Source organism: Taeniopygia guttata, chromosome 2 (genome assembly GCF_048771995.1).
Source record: "Taeniopygia guttata chromosome 2, bTaeGut7.mat, whole genome shotgun sequence".
Classification (NCBI taxonomy): Eukaryota; Metazoa; Chordata; class Aves; order Passeriformes; family Estrildidae; genus Taeniopygia; species Taeniopygia guttata.
In genome coordinates this window covers 8,516,455-8,530,475 of record NC_133026.1, presented here as the reverse complement: position 1 = coordinate 8,530,475, position 14,021 = coordinate 8,516,455, and the positions used below count along the sequence as shown (strand labels likewise).

General features: G+C 39.9%; 1 long non-coding RNA gene across 1 annotated transcript; it reads right to left on the bottom strand.

Moving 5' to 3' along the window:
- Positions 1 to 655: 655 nt before the first annotated feature.
- Positions 656 to 12,023, bottom strand: LOC140682575 (uncharacterized). Its single transcript, XR_012054424.1, has 2 exons — positions 3,576 to 12,023; positions 656 to 3,167 (listed from the first exon to the last, which is right to left on the bottom strand). It is a non-coding gene; the product is annotated as an uncharacterized lncRNA (long non-coding RNA).
- Between the last annotated feature and the right edge of the window lie 1,998 nt (positions 12,024 to 14,021).

The following is a 14,021-nucleotide window of genomic DNA, read 5'->3' as shown; positions in this document are numbered from 1 at the left end:
CTGCACATCCACCTGCCTGTGGTAGAACCTGCATTGTTTCCCCCAGGACACCCATGGGGTGAGTTGACATGACTGGCAGCTGGAGGACAACAGGCAAATTCTGCCAGGGACCTTCTCCATGGACTGTCTTCATTTCTCCACTTTATCACATTCCCACTCATGTTTGCTGCATTTCTTTGAACCAGTCTGCCCCAGAGCTTTAAGATCAGCACATGATTAAATCAAAGTACTACAACTGTCTGCAGCATTTCTGACCTTTCTGGCTGACTTTCATTACCACTGACAGATTCAGCTGCCCAGATGTTTGTCCAGGTGTCACTTTCACAAAATTGCCAAAATAAGGGGTGTGTCCCCCCATTTGGCTGGGCTTTCTAACATTTCTATGTAGGTATTTGAAAGGATAATAAAATACAGAAATCATCCCACCCAAATGAAAGCAAACCTTTGTCTGAAACATCAACTTTAGGATGATGAGCAACTTTAAGCACAATATTTTTGGCACAAAATACTTCCTGTTTCAATTTTAATCCTTTTTAAACATTACTCCATTCCAGTTAAACACCTGTTTTAGCCCTACAGAAGCTAATTCTCTAGAATTATATTCAATACCTATTATTCTTCCAAGCGGGAAAGAATTTCATAGAAAAAAGTAGAATAGAGCTTATGACAGTAGTACTTTATTATGGAGTTGCTTTTGGAGAAAAAACGTAAGTCAGTGACTTTGACAGATAATTATGGACTCCTATTACATAGCAGAATATCATTAAAAGTTACAATATGTAAAAAGTCTTTCACATTCAAATAATGTTATCTATGTTTTTCTCAGCTGAATGACTTACCAATTTAATGAAGCAAAGTCCTTTTAAATGTGAAATAGTCACTCTTTGATTTTCTGGCAACATTAATTTTTAAAATGTTGTATATATTGTTTTCATGCATATTAGATGCTTGAGGAGAAGTGTTTGGAAATGATACCACACAATCTTGTTGACCTTTGTGATCCAAACTGAGAAAAGATTTCACAGTAAAATGGTAAACAATCCTAATATTCTACTTCTGTACTAATATGGCTTGGAAATTCTCATGACTTCAGGACTAAGCACAAATATACAATGCACATAAGAGGTGCTTTATTATTACTTGTAGTGCATTTACATTGTGCTATCAGCCTTTACTCATCTAAGCATGCTGAAATGAGCAGCTTCAGCCACTTAGAAAAGGCCTGATTTGCAGAAATTGACAGACCACCTCCTTCAATCTACTACTCCTTTTTATAGAATTCTACTTTAAAGAAGTTTCAAGTTGGATACCCAAAATCAATACTTACTTTTGAAATTTGAGGTCTTCAGCTTACCTTCAAAAAGTGAAAGAACAGGGATCAGCTGACTATTTTGTGCTGTCTCAATTTCTGAGCTCCCAGGGAAGGAAATCTCAAGTTGCTTTTGTAGCCTCATAAAATGCAGACATTTATCTGTGCTAAAATTGTGTGATATGTCCTATCTATTTACTCCCTGCAAATTTCTCTTGAAGAAACATAAAATAATCTATTTCAGATCTGCATGCCTATCTTCGGGGCACTATCAGCTTTTACTGCATTCAGGAGGATTTTACCAATACATCCAGAATACAGAGGGTTGTGTCAAAAAAGATGAGATGACACCTCCTCAGTATTGCCTTTGGCATTTGCATTCATGTTAGCTTGGGGTTTGTCAGCTGATGAAGAGTGGGGAACAGAAAAATGACAACAGCAAGGGGGTGAAGCAAAGAATCATGCCAAAAATTCAGGAGCTCTGCCAGACTCAGGCATAACTTGTTCCACCAAAGAACTAAATCAGAAGAATTATCACCTTTCTCTCTTTTCTCTAAACACAGCAGATATTAAAAGTGCTTTCTCTGAGGTTGTGTCTGCTGCAGCAGCCCAGTAGGAGTGGATGTCAGCTTTAGCAAATGGCAGGAGTATCTCCTGCAATGCTTTGAGAGAGCGACAAAGAGCTGGAGAGAAGTAGGTGAAGAGCATTTTGTTTCACCGATTTCTCATCATTTACTGTTTTCCTACATTTCTACTTTTCCATTCCTTAAGGACATATCCAGGGGGTAGCAACTTGAAAGGTCACTTTGCCATCTAAAAAGGGTTTTTTGATGCTGGGGGTGCTGTGATCTCTGCCTGCAATTCAACATGCTACAGGACTGCAATCTATTCCACTTCACAACAGTGGGATTTCATTGCTTCCAGTCAAAGAAAAAGTCATTATTGAATTGCATCTTCATATACTATGCACTAAAGGTACATCACCTGTTAATGGAGTGAAAAGCCTGGGAAAAAGATGGAGCTACTGACTAACAGGAGTTCAGAGTAAGCAGGTGAATTTATTCATATTCTGTTTTGCAGGTAGCACATTTACCCAATGCTAACTTGGACCACATCTACAAATGATGGTGATAAAAAAAAACACTCCTGTTTCAGTTGATACACATCAGAGAACTCCACTACCAAACCAAAAACCACACTCAAACACGTTCCTGGGAGAAAAGTAGGCTAAAGATATTGTCTCCAGACAGGGCCTGTTCATGTGGCTGGTGAAGATTTTTATCTTAGATTCGAAACTAGTAAGAATAACCTTTCCAGCTGCCTGAAAGAATATGAGTGTTCTTAAAAATATAGTAGCCATTGCTTATACACAGCTGTTATTTTCAAAGAAGTTATTGATCTGAGGAAGATAATTTTTTCAGTTGTTTTTTTTTTCCTAGTGAAACAAGTAACTTTATTAGAACACCGAAGCATAATGGCCAAGGAATAGCTTTATGTCAGAGTCATAACTATAATTGCAGTTTGAATTGCAGGGAATGTTCACCTGCATCTGTGTTTTCAAAATTATCCTTTTTTGAATGTAGAGGATAATGGAACTATGCCAAATGAAGACTGTAAGTTTCTTATTTGCCATTGGGATCCATTTTCCCACCACAGAATTTTCTTCCCAATTAGTTCTTCTCTCAAATTCTCCTCTACCAAAACCTTTTCATTGTACATGGTAGAAACTGGCTGAAATCTTTGTGTTCTCTCTCCAGTCCTGTGACAAGCTGCTAAGATACCCCAGTGATAGAGAAAAGCATATTCAAAGTACTTGGTGTATGGCTCTATCTTCTTCTGAAGCAGGCAATCCACTGACCTGTGTGAACAACAGCAAATTACTAGGATTTCAACAACAACTTGCTTCAAGTATTTGCTCTAGATCACATTACTGACCCTACATTCATTAAAATAAGCTGCTGTTTGTGTTTGTACATATGTTTTAGGATTCACATACAAAGGAGCTTCCCTTCTAAACAAGAGGGACTGGATTCCTGATGACAGCCCAGGTGAGGAGCACTGCAGGGATGATGACTTGAGATGGGCAGCAGCAGCAGCACAAACCTGATCCTGTGCTCACAGAGCTTTTACAGCATCAGGGCTCTTTTGGCTGCTAGCAGGGCTAGGGGCAACCATGATCCTGTGGTTATCTACCATAAACCAGTGAAGATTTAGAATAAGATCTTTCTCCTCCCCTCCCTGTTCTCTGCTTACACCTTTTTCTTACTCCATTTATTTGCAAGGTGACTGGCTGAGATCTTCTACTTAGTGTGGGGGTTCATTCCAGGCTCAGGGATGATGCAGATTTCCCTCTCAGGGTGTTGCTTGGGTAAGGCCTTTGCCAGACATACTGCAACTAGAGAGCAAGAAAAGGTATGTAACAGTAATTCACTGAGGCCACAAAAAAAAAAAAAAAAATCAGAAGCAGAGAGGAGAACATAGATTGTCAGAGAAGTGCCTTTATGGATTTTGATTTCACCAGGCATGTTTGTTTGGCTGCTTACAGACTTGCAGGGTGAAGAGCTTGGGTTTCTTTGGTCAAAATTCAGTTTGGAAGTGTACATCATGAAACATTCCCTCCCAAATGAATTAGATCCTCAAAAGAGAGTTGATTTTATACAGAACCACTGGTACATTATCACAGACCATACACATGAAGTCCCTCTTGACAAAAGGTACTTTCTCATTATTCCTTCCAGACCTTATTTTAGGCTCATCAATCGGACATTAAAACTTCAGGGGAACAGGACAGCAGCTCATCGCTGCAATAGCAGCCAATTTGCCCAAAAAAGCATGAGCACATTCACCTCAAAAGAGTTAATGGCATGACTTGCTGCAGCTTTTCCATAGAAAACTAATCTTGCAAACTTGACGTGTTGTTTTATCTGCAGAGTGGGTGGAGCAGAGAGCACAGCTGAAACGTGAACTCTGACAAAGGCAGACAAAAAAGCCTTCGCAGCCGCTCTCTGTTTGGTGCAAGGTTTCGGTTCATTAGCCTCGAAATGTTTCATTAACAGAATGCTTTTGGTATGCTACAAACAAACTGTGAGGGCCCAAGCATGTAACAGCCCTCTGTCAAAAATGAACGTGGTTTATTCCCTTTTGTAAAATATTTAGAGAGAGAACGACAAAGTTAAGCAATGGTCATATCTGTGTGATCTAAACAGAAAAGTAACAACATGATAACAAGCACCTAAAAATTTGTTTGTGCACTTATATTTCTTACAGTGCTACAGTTTTATTTCTGACTGAGAAGCAGAGTTGTCTCTACCTTTTGTGTCCTTTTTTCAAATGTTTTAAAAGAAGGAAAAATAGCTAAATACATACTGGTTCATTTAAACGGTTCTTACAATTATTTAAGGCTAAAACTTCATTCTTCATTTGTCCTGAATTAGTTTTTGCCCATCCCCGGTCTTGTATGTAAAGGTCAAATATCGTAATTTCTGTTCTGGCAAAGCTTTCAGTGAAGATAGACATTTTTTTTGTGGTACATAAACACAACATCCAGCAAACCAGCAGAGGCAGGTGGAGTTTTGCCAGAAAAAAAAACCCCAAATTTGCAAGGACAGGTTTTTTTTTTTAAATCAAATAAACACAAAGAAAAATATACAAACAAACAAACTAACAAACAAAAAACATGGCTCAGATTTTAAATTCAGCCTTCTTTGAGATTAGAGAAAATTTTGCTCCTTATTCCAGGCTTTATGATACTTACTCACATATTTTGACAACAAACTGTCATGGCTCAGAGCAATGAAGAAGCCAAAAATTCTCTAATACAATGGAGCCCAGTGTTCTCCTTGAAGTACTTGAGCCCATGAAAATAGGCAATTTTTCTGAATCTCTTTAGTTGCGTACAGCAATTAAGTTAATAAAAAGTTACCATGCAAACAGGATCTTCTGAAAGAAATTTAATAATATTTTGGAAATGTGTCCCTCTATATCGGGAATGTTTTTAATGGTTTGAGTGAAATGATAGATCCTAAACAGATAATCCTGTGTATTAGCCTTAAGATATGTTGGAGCAGAGGCCATAAATCCAAGGAATTCCTAAATTATCTTGGTTGACTCTCTGGAATTAAATAAAAAATAAAGAATAAAGAATACCAGCAGTGCTAGGACAGCTGAGGAAGGCCTAACATTGGCTGAGGAGCTGCTGAACTCTGATTTTTCACAGAGACCAATCTCCCTGTCCAAGTTCAGCATTGTGGCTTCTCCAGAAGTCCCCACTGGTGCTCCCTTTCAGTGAGGCAAACAGCAGCCATTGCCTTCCAGGATGTTGGGAGCATTTCTCAGTGTAGAGATATCTGTGTCTCAGATGTACCTATTCCCACCTGGAAAAGCCTACAGTGTGGGGGTCACTGCACGTACCATGAGAAATAGGAATAACTCTGTGAATCTTCAATGCAGTTGAATTTCCAATGATGTCAGCAATAATTTTGGGTACAGAAAAGAGTCTTTTCCTATGAATATTCTTTTTTTTTTCAGGAATTAAACTGTATTTTACCTAATAATACCATTTTTGCTAGGCGTAACTTCTGTTTCAGAAAACTTCAGAAGAAACAGGAATGGGATAGGGGAGGGGGAAAGACTGGGAGATTTTGGCCTTAAGATTTTGCTAAATAAGTCACCTTATAGCACTTTATTTGCATATCTAGCATTTAAAGGGTTACACATGTAATTATTTAACGTAACGCCAAATAAGCTGTTTGATTTTCTTTCATCATGAGCCAAACATTAGGCTTCGAAAGGAATTCCTTTAAACTTCAATAATATAAAGGCACGTGGCAATGTGAAAGTTACAACTCTAGCTTAAATGAGTCAGACATAAAAGTATTTATGACTGATATTCTCTGAATATACCAGCCTCAGACACTTTAAAGTCTAGTTCTGCTCTACAAGGTTAGGTACTGGAATATCAGCCATTGCACATCTGCAGAACTCTTACTTTCAAGCAGAGTCCAGTCCCTAAACCTTCTTTTTTTTTCTGCTTTAAGAAGAAAACTCCAACATTGCAAGCCACACCAGGCCGTCAGCACCTGAAGCAAGTAAAAGCAATTCCTTTATGAACTTCCCACCAGTTATTTGTTTTGTGAGGCTCATGGAGAAAAAGAATAAAAAAACAGTGAAAAGAATTGCACATGAAAGAGAGAAAGAAATGAACTGAATGTTGTTTTTTCTTGATGAAATAACAGATTTGATCTTAGGCTTTTTACAAACTCCAGCACAGGTGATCATCATTTGTTCTGTCAAAAGCATTTTCAGTGACACAACCAGAACAATGTGGCTGTGATTACAAGGATCAGCATGGATTGAAAGATACTCAGGGCATTTACCAAAGGGATATTTATAGCGGTGCTAAAGACATTCACTTTTTTTAAACAAGCTCACAAATTTGAGGAACAGAAGGTTTGAAATCAGGATTGCTCCATTTGATTTTCCCTTTGCCGTGCTAACCTGCACAGCCATGTCCTCTTGCAAATGAAGGCTGAACACACCATCTGAAATGTTATTGTCATAAAGTCAAATCCAAATGCTGAACAGGAAAATTGAGATAGTTTTCATTGTGAACTTTGATGTGAAGCATCACAGCTTTTGGAGGACAGCCATACCTTTGATCTTGCAGAAATTGTGAGGAATCAACCACCTTGAATCCAAATCGTTCAGCAGGTGATTTATAATGTTATAACAGGACTGAAAGGACTTTTCAAAAAGTCATGTAACCAGCAAAGAAAAAAAAAGAAATTACAAAGATTTAACAGAAATTCAAGCAATTCTGGTAGCAGGCAATGTAAAGTTCACAGCATACTCTTTATTTTCTGGCAGAAACTCTGAGACATCCAAGCTTCAAAATTAGCCTGCCTGACTTCTAACAGCACTGAAATAGATAAGTGCAGCCGTTTGGGTGCCTCAGCCCTGCAGACAGCCACGGGGCTCGGATTCTGCGATGCGAGGAGGAGGCAGAGCCTAAGGGAAGGAGCCTCTCCTGATGGCAGACTGGCTCCCCAAAGCCTGTCTTCATCAGGAGGGAGTGGAGAACAGCTGCAAGGCAAATGCTGCCAACTTTAATTCTCTCCATTAGTGGATCATTATCAAACGAGAGGGTTAATGAGAGCGAGGATTGCGTTTACTGTAAAGGGCTGCCCTGTGCACACCCAGGCTCCCTTCCTTGGAGGGTCACCAAGACTTTACTGGCAGCGGCCCTCAGGAGCTGCTGCAAAACCTGGTGGCATGGCCACTGTCAGATGTGGGGAGTTCCCTCCAGGACAGACCCTCGGCAGAGAGAAGGGTCTGGGGTTTGGCATCTCCCGCTGGCAGTGCCAGGTGCTCTGTCCCCACAGCTGCATGTGGCTCCACAGAGGGGCTGCTCCCATGCACCCTCACCCAGCATGTCTTTCAAATTCACTTCACTTCCAGCTTGTCTTAGGCCTTTCCAAATAACTGCATTTTGCTTTTGTTAAATCCATTGTTCCTGAAGCACATTAAACTATTATCCCTCAGAAGGCCAGAGTACGGGTGATCACAATACCAGAAAATACCAAACAGGGACGATTTCATACACTCTCTCTCTCCCTTAGGATTCTAAATTTTGGGCCTCTCAGCGATTCCTCCTGTATGAAGTGAGACAAAACTTAGATTTGAGATATCTTGTTTTAGTAATGCTCAATGAAATTAATTACTCAACAGCATTTCTACATTGACATAAGTACAGAACTTGGTGAAAAACTGTGTTTGAGTTGTGTGGTCAAACTAGACATACAAAACCATAGACTATTACATTAATCCAGAAGAGAGAAAAGACTATTTTATTATACTTTTAATGAAAAAAATATTAAGATTCTTACTTAAGAGCATATGCAATACCCATAATCTAATTTTTATTTAATGCAGAGCTGGATCATGCTCTTGAATTTTTATTTTTTTTTTCAGACAGAATTATTCACTTTGTTCAACTGAAATGCATCAATAGTTTCAGACAACCCCAAACTTTGTTTTGTGGATACAAGACAAAAATTACCTACCTCTATTTAGAGCATCAGCTCCTTAAAAGCATACGTATCATGGATTGTGCCTTTATAGTTTTAACTTGAACTTGAACACCAGATCTTGAATTTCCTCATGACTATTTGTTTCTTGTACTTTGAGATGTGTTATGTTTCTTGAGAACTAGCTAGTTTAAGTTTCAAAGTTTTATGATGGTCTGTTTGGATAAAATTACTTCCTGTAGCCTTCAGCAAACAGTTTTTTATGTCACAGCTTTTTTCCTTTTTGTTTTTGTAGATTTGTAGGATACAGGTAAAATGTAGCAACACAAAATTTCCCAGTGCTTTGAGATTCTCCTGCCATAAATCTTCCTGCTGAAATACATGCTAGGCGTGTCTTAAGAGAAATCATATACAAGAACATGACTTGATCAGCATCCCAGTGAGATACAGGATATTTTTCAGCTAGGGAGTTAATGGATGATGATACTATATTTGGCCAGTAAAAATAATGACACACTTTCCCCTGGTCTACAAGAACTACTCCCACATTGATTTTAACTTAATATCTCCCTCATTAGGAACCTGCACAGAAGTTTGGCAGAAATACCCAAGACACTTATTGGATCATTCGCTGGTAATAATAGATATTGCTTTTATTTTTTTTTTTCCTGAGAATGTACAGGCTAATCATAAAAAGGATAGCCCTGAAACAAAAGCTTTTTACAAAATACAGATTTTTATCAACTCCATCACTGTTGAGGTTTAATATTTTATGGAGCTAAATAAAACTCGGACTTCTCCACTTTCACGTTGTGGGATGCAATAAAAGCTTAAGAGGCTGATTCGCTCTGCGGCCGAACGACATCCATTACACATCAAATGCCCTTCACTTCACAGTGGACTCTGCCTCTGATATGATCAGGATCCCAAAGCCCAGGTAACCTGATATACAATTTCAAAATGGAGAAGCCCATGCAAATAGCTGGGCTCTTCTGCAGACCTGCAGTGGTTGAAGAACTGGGTCCAGAGCTCACCAGCAAAAATGCCATAAAAAGCACTCCTTTTTTTTCCCTTTAATTGAGCCAAGTATTCAAATATAATTCTACTTAACAAAGCATCTGCTTTGATTCCACTGTAGTCTACAGGGTGTATGTGCTTATCTTGAGCCTTGGACATGACAAGCACCAACACCCAGGTGCTGTGAGCCCCTCTGAAGGGAGAATGAAAGAGTCACCTGGCTCTTTCCCCATCTGGGAGATCGAGAGGACACTCAGCCGATTGCTCCTGTAGCCAAGAAAGCCACCAAACTATTTAATGGTGGCACAATTGAGAGTAATAACTTGACTAATATCTCATTGCCTGATTGTTATTTTTAAGTGCACTCGTGAAAATTAAAGCTCTGGGTCTGCGGCATGAAACCATTATCTATACAACAGCTCACAGAGAGGGTTATCTAATAACATGAGAAATCTATTAGACTCAGTGGAAGCAAGAACTAAAAGAAATAAATCATGCAATAATGGTAAATCAGATCTCTAATTATGGCCCCACACCGGAGGCCAGAGGAGAAATATGTCCCTAGAACCACTACATGGTATTTCTCGTCTTCTCTCTTGTTTTAGAAGCATTCAATCATATCCTCCTGCCTAAATTCCATCAATCCCACAGTAATTCCTGAAGAGAACAGGTATGCTTGTGAAGAAGATGACTAGCAATCACAAGTCTTTTTCTATAGTGCTCACAGACCAGAATCTCAAAATTTTTTCTCTGCTATTGGTGCTGGAAACACCAGCACCGAAAACCTGTAGGGTCAGAAGAGCTTCAAATCCTGAGCACTTTCTTTATAACCAGCTAATTCTGCCTGTGCTGGGGACAAGAAGTGTTGGTGTCTGTTGCTACACACAATCTGGTTGTGTCTGTAGGTCTCTTCCCTGCTACCCCTGGAATCTGAGCAGTGCTCTGTCCTAGGACCCAAAAGACAGCAGTGAGTGGGAGCAGATCCATGTGGAGCTACAGCACCTTTCACCTCCTCTCAATTCAAAAGCAATGGAGGAAACCAGCCCGTGGCAGGACTAGACTAGGATTCTAGTCCTGCTCAGCACTCCTCATGTGGGCATGGGCTGCAGCACTGCCCCTGAGCAGCCCAGCCCACCACCCCTCCTTGCCACCCCACGCCCACAGGCAGCTGGGGAGGTGTGGGACCTCCTTGTCCCAGAGATCTGGAAGCTCCAAGGGCTCCCTGTTCCGTGGTGCCCTGTCTCTGCACCCTGCCCAGGGTACCTGGCTGAACCTGCCTGCCATATCAAGCACTGCTAATGCAAACAGTCCCACAGTATCTGTTAATTATTTTGTTGGAACTGGGGACAGCGTGCACTTGGGAATTGTCCTGGTTGGAAGAACTTCATGCCAACTGGACGTACTCAAAAGTGGACCTGACTCAGTAGAAATGATGTGTAAAAATCATTGTAACCATCTAGATAAAAGTAAATAAGCCGCAGAGTGGCATAAATAACAGTTCTGAAAACATCATCAGACTTTTGATTTTAGCTCAAAAAAAGCCTATTGAGAACAAAATTTATCAGGAAGTCATGATGCCCTTTGCTTTATCTTAACCACTTTTGCATGCACAACTATTCTGTTGGACACTGACTTTGGGCCAAATCCTGTTCTAATTTCTTTCCTTGGTAATCAGCATTTCTGGCTGACAGGAGGCTGCTCTGCAGTGCTGTGGTTTTCCACTTGGAGGTCTGTTCTGAGGTCAGTGGGTGTGCAGAGCTGTTCTCAGGTGGCTTCTTCCACCTGTGTGAAAGGAGAGCAGTGATGCCGTGGGGGCACTGCAGAGAGGAAGGGCCATTCCCCTTCTTTGTCCTCATGTGGGAAGCAGGGTTAGTAAATTTTTTTTTAAGCTGTGTCTGTATGGCTAAAGAAGTTGAAAATAATGTTAAATAAAGCAGGCCTGAGGCCAAATCACCTGGTCAAATCCCTGCCACACCGTACTCGGTCCTGGGTTTCTTTAGGACCATATTGTGCTGCCAATATGGAAAATGAAGACAGAACCATCATTCTTCGTGTCTTCTTCTGTAGTTCCATGTTTTTGAAATGCTGTGAGAGCTCTGTCACTGCCCACCAGAGTGGTGTTTTCATAGCTTGAGGCCTTTGGTAAGAATTGTTTTCAACATGTAATGGCACATGAGTATGGATTTAAGGGCCTACAAATCTTCCTGGGACAGTGCTGGAGTACTCTGTAAGGTGAAGGCAGTCAGAAAGTTTGAAGTCTCACTCTTTCTGCCTATTGGGACAGCCATGGGCATGTTCCATTCCCTGGTGGACACTGGGATGTGTCCAGTGTGGTGCCAATGTGCAATGAAACTGTGTGGACAAAGGGGCTCCACTTCTCTGAGCCCTGAGCCTTGCTTCCTTTGCAAATACAAACATTTCTGGGGATGCAAAGCTGCCATTAGGTACGAGCTAAAGCCATTTTTCACCCACAGAAGAGATGAGCAGTCACCCAACACCCCAAATAACATGTTCAGAGTGATACTGACATCTCAGAAGGGGTTTGCACCCCTATTTCCAGGGAAACAGTTGTGCCTACAAGGAAATAACAGCAAAAAGGTAGCTTTGGAAAGCCTTTTTTTCTGGATGAAGTTTCTTGTATCTGATGTGCATTTTAATGAGAAAATTATATATATATAATATATATATATAACTTGTTTGAAGCAAGGCAAATTTAGCTACATTTTTGCAGAATATATCTGAAAATGGGAAAAAAAATACTCTTTAATGGAAACCTTTTCCATTTACACAGGAATGAAACAGAATAAACTCCACATTTCCACACTCACATATTACTGTAGACATAAAAATATTCCTGTGGGATCACACAGTCAGAAATCACCTACTCAAGGGGATATGAATGATGACTTCAATAGAAGATGGACATAAATTTTAATTAGTTGGTTATTTGATCTTGTGTTGTTAGTGATGGAGGATCTCAGAAGGGAATTAAGTATGCTTAAGACTGAAATTGCTTAGAACCAAAACACACTGCAAGGTAAGTTAGATACCACTAAATTAAAAGAAACTTTGCACCTATTAGAGATACAATAAAATAAAAATGGCAATTACAACCAAGCAATCAAAAATGCAATTGAGATCAAACCAGCTATGGGGATAACTAAATTTATCCTTGACTTATCAGACCCACTAAGTATTTTCAGCAGATTTGAGAAAAAGTATTAGCATTCTTGGGAACATTTTCTCTTGGAAGACACAATTGAGGAATAGAGAAACTAGGTCCATGTTTTTTTGCTTTAATGTGTTTTTTCATTTAATTTCTCCTTCTATTTATGTATCTTAAGCAAAGCATCTCTTGCATCATTGATACACTTTTCAAGCTCTCTCCAGAATCCCAGTCTTTCACCTACTATCTGTTAGCTATGCCAGGAACACCTCTAAAGTTGTCACAGCTTAAAAAAAATAAAAATTACGTATTCTCTTATAGTTTTTCAATCAATAAAATTGTGCATGTGCAGCTTAACACGAGGCTGGGCATGTAGAACTGCAGCCTGCTTGTGAAAGGGAAGCAGGGCAAGGAGAGATGCTCCAGCCAGCCATCCCCCGAGTGCTGGGACGCTGCTGGCGAGCGCGTGGCACAGTTCTGACCTCTGCCAAGTGTCTCATTTTTCCCTGACAAGCTCTGGGCACTGCTCATGGTTGCTGCAGATGGAGAAGCACTGCCAATAAACAGCAGGGGACGAGGTTTCTCTTCTGGGGGACGATGGAAATGAAGCTGCATGGTTTTGAGCCAGGCCAGGCAATGCCAGCTGCCCTCTGGGCCAAAGGGAGCTCCCACGTGTTCACTACTGCGTGTCGAGCTTCTGCACACAAGTGTTCAGGCTGCCTTAGCAGCATGTAATGAAATCAATCAGTCCTGACTATTGCTGGCACCCCCTTTCCTGATATTCTTGGTTTTCAGTGTTAGAAAATGGCCACATTCGACATTACAAAAACTTCAGCTTCCTGAAATTTGTGTGCCGTTGCACAGATACACCTTGGACCTCTTTTTAGAGGTCCATATTAGATAGATGGATGTTTAATGGTGGAAAATTGTTTATTTTCTCATAATTAAATGACAAAAATTTGTTAAAACCTTGGGTGAAAATCTATACATAATTGAATCATCTGATAAAGCTCATGAATGTTCAGCAATGTCAAAGAAACAAACTAATGAACCAGGATCAGAATGGACAAACACAGCCACCTTAATTAAGGAGTAGAGATTTTTTTGTAATAATTTTCTTGCTTACATGTATTTTCTTATTTTTGTTCATAACAAAAAAAGAAATAATTTTTCTAATCTACTTGTCACTGACCTTACATTTTTCATCCTTCTTACTCCATCTTACAGATCTCTGGCCACTCAACATGCAAGACCATCACAGCTTGTTGACATACTTCTACTGTGATCCCATATGACCTTCTTCTCTGGCAGGGTGTCTGTCTGAAACTGTTTGCACAATCTAATCCTCCTTTAAATATAATTTCTATTATAGAAAGAAAAAGGCCCAGTCCTCTTTTCTAATAAATAACCACAAATCCAGATGCAAAATCATGAACAACATGAAAAAGATTCCTGTTAAATCTGAGTATCTAACACCTTTTCCTTTCATCAAATCTTCAGCAGT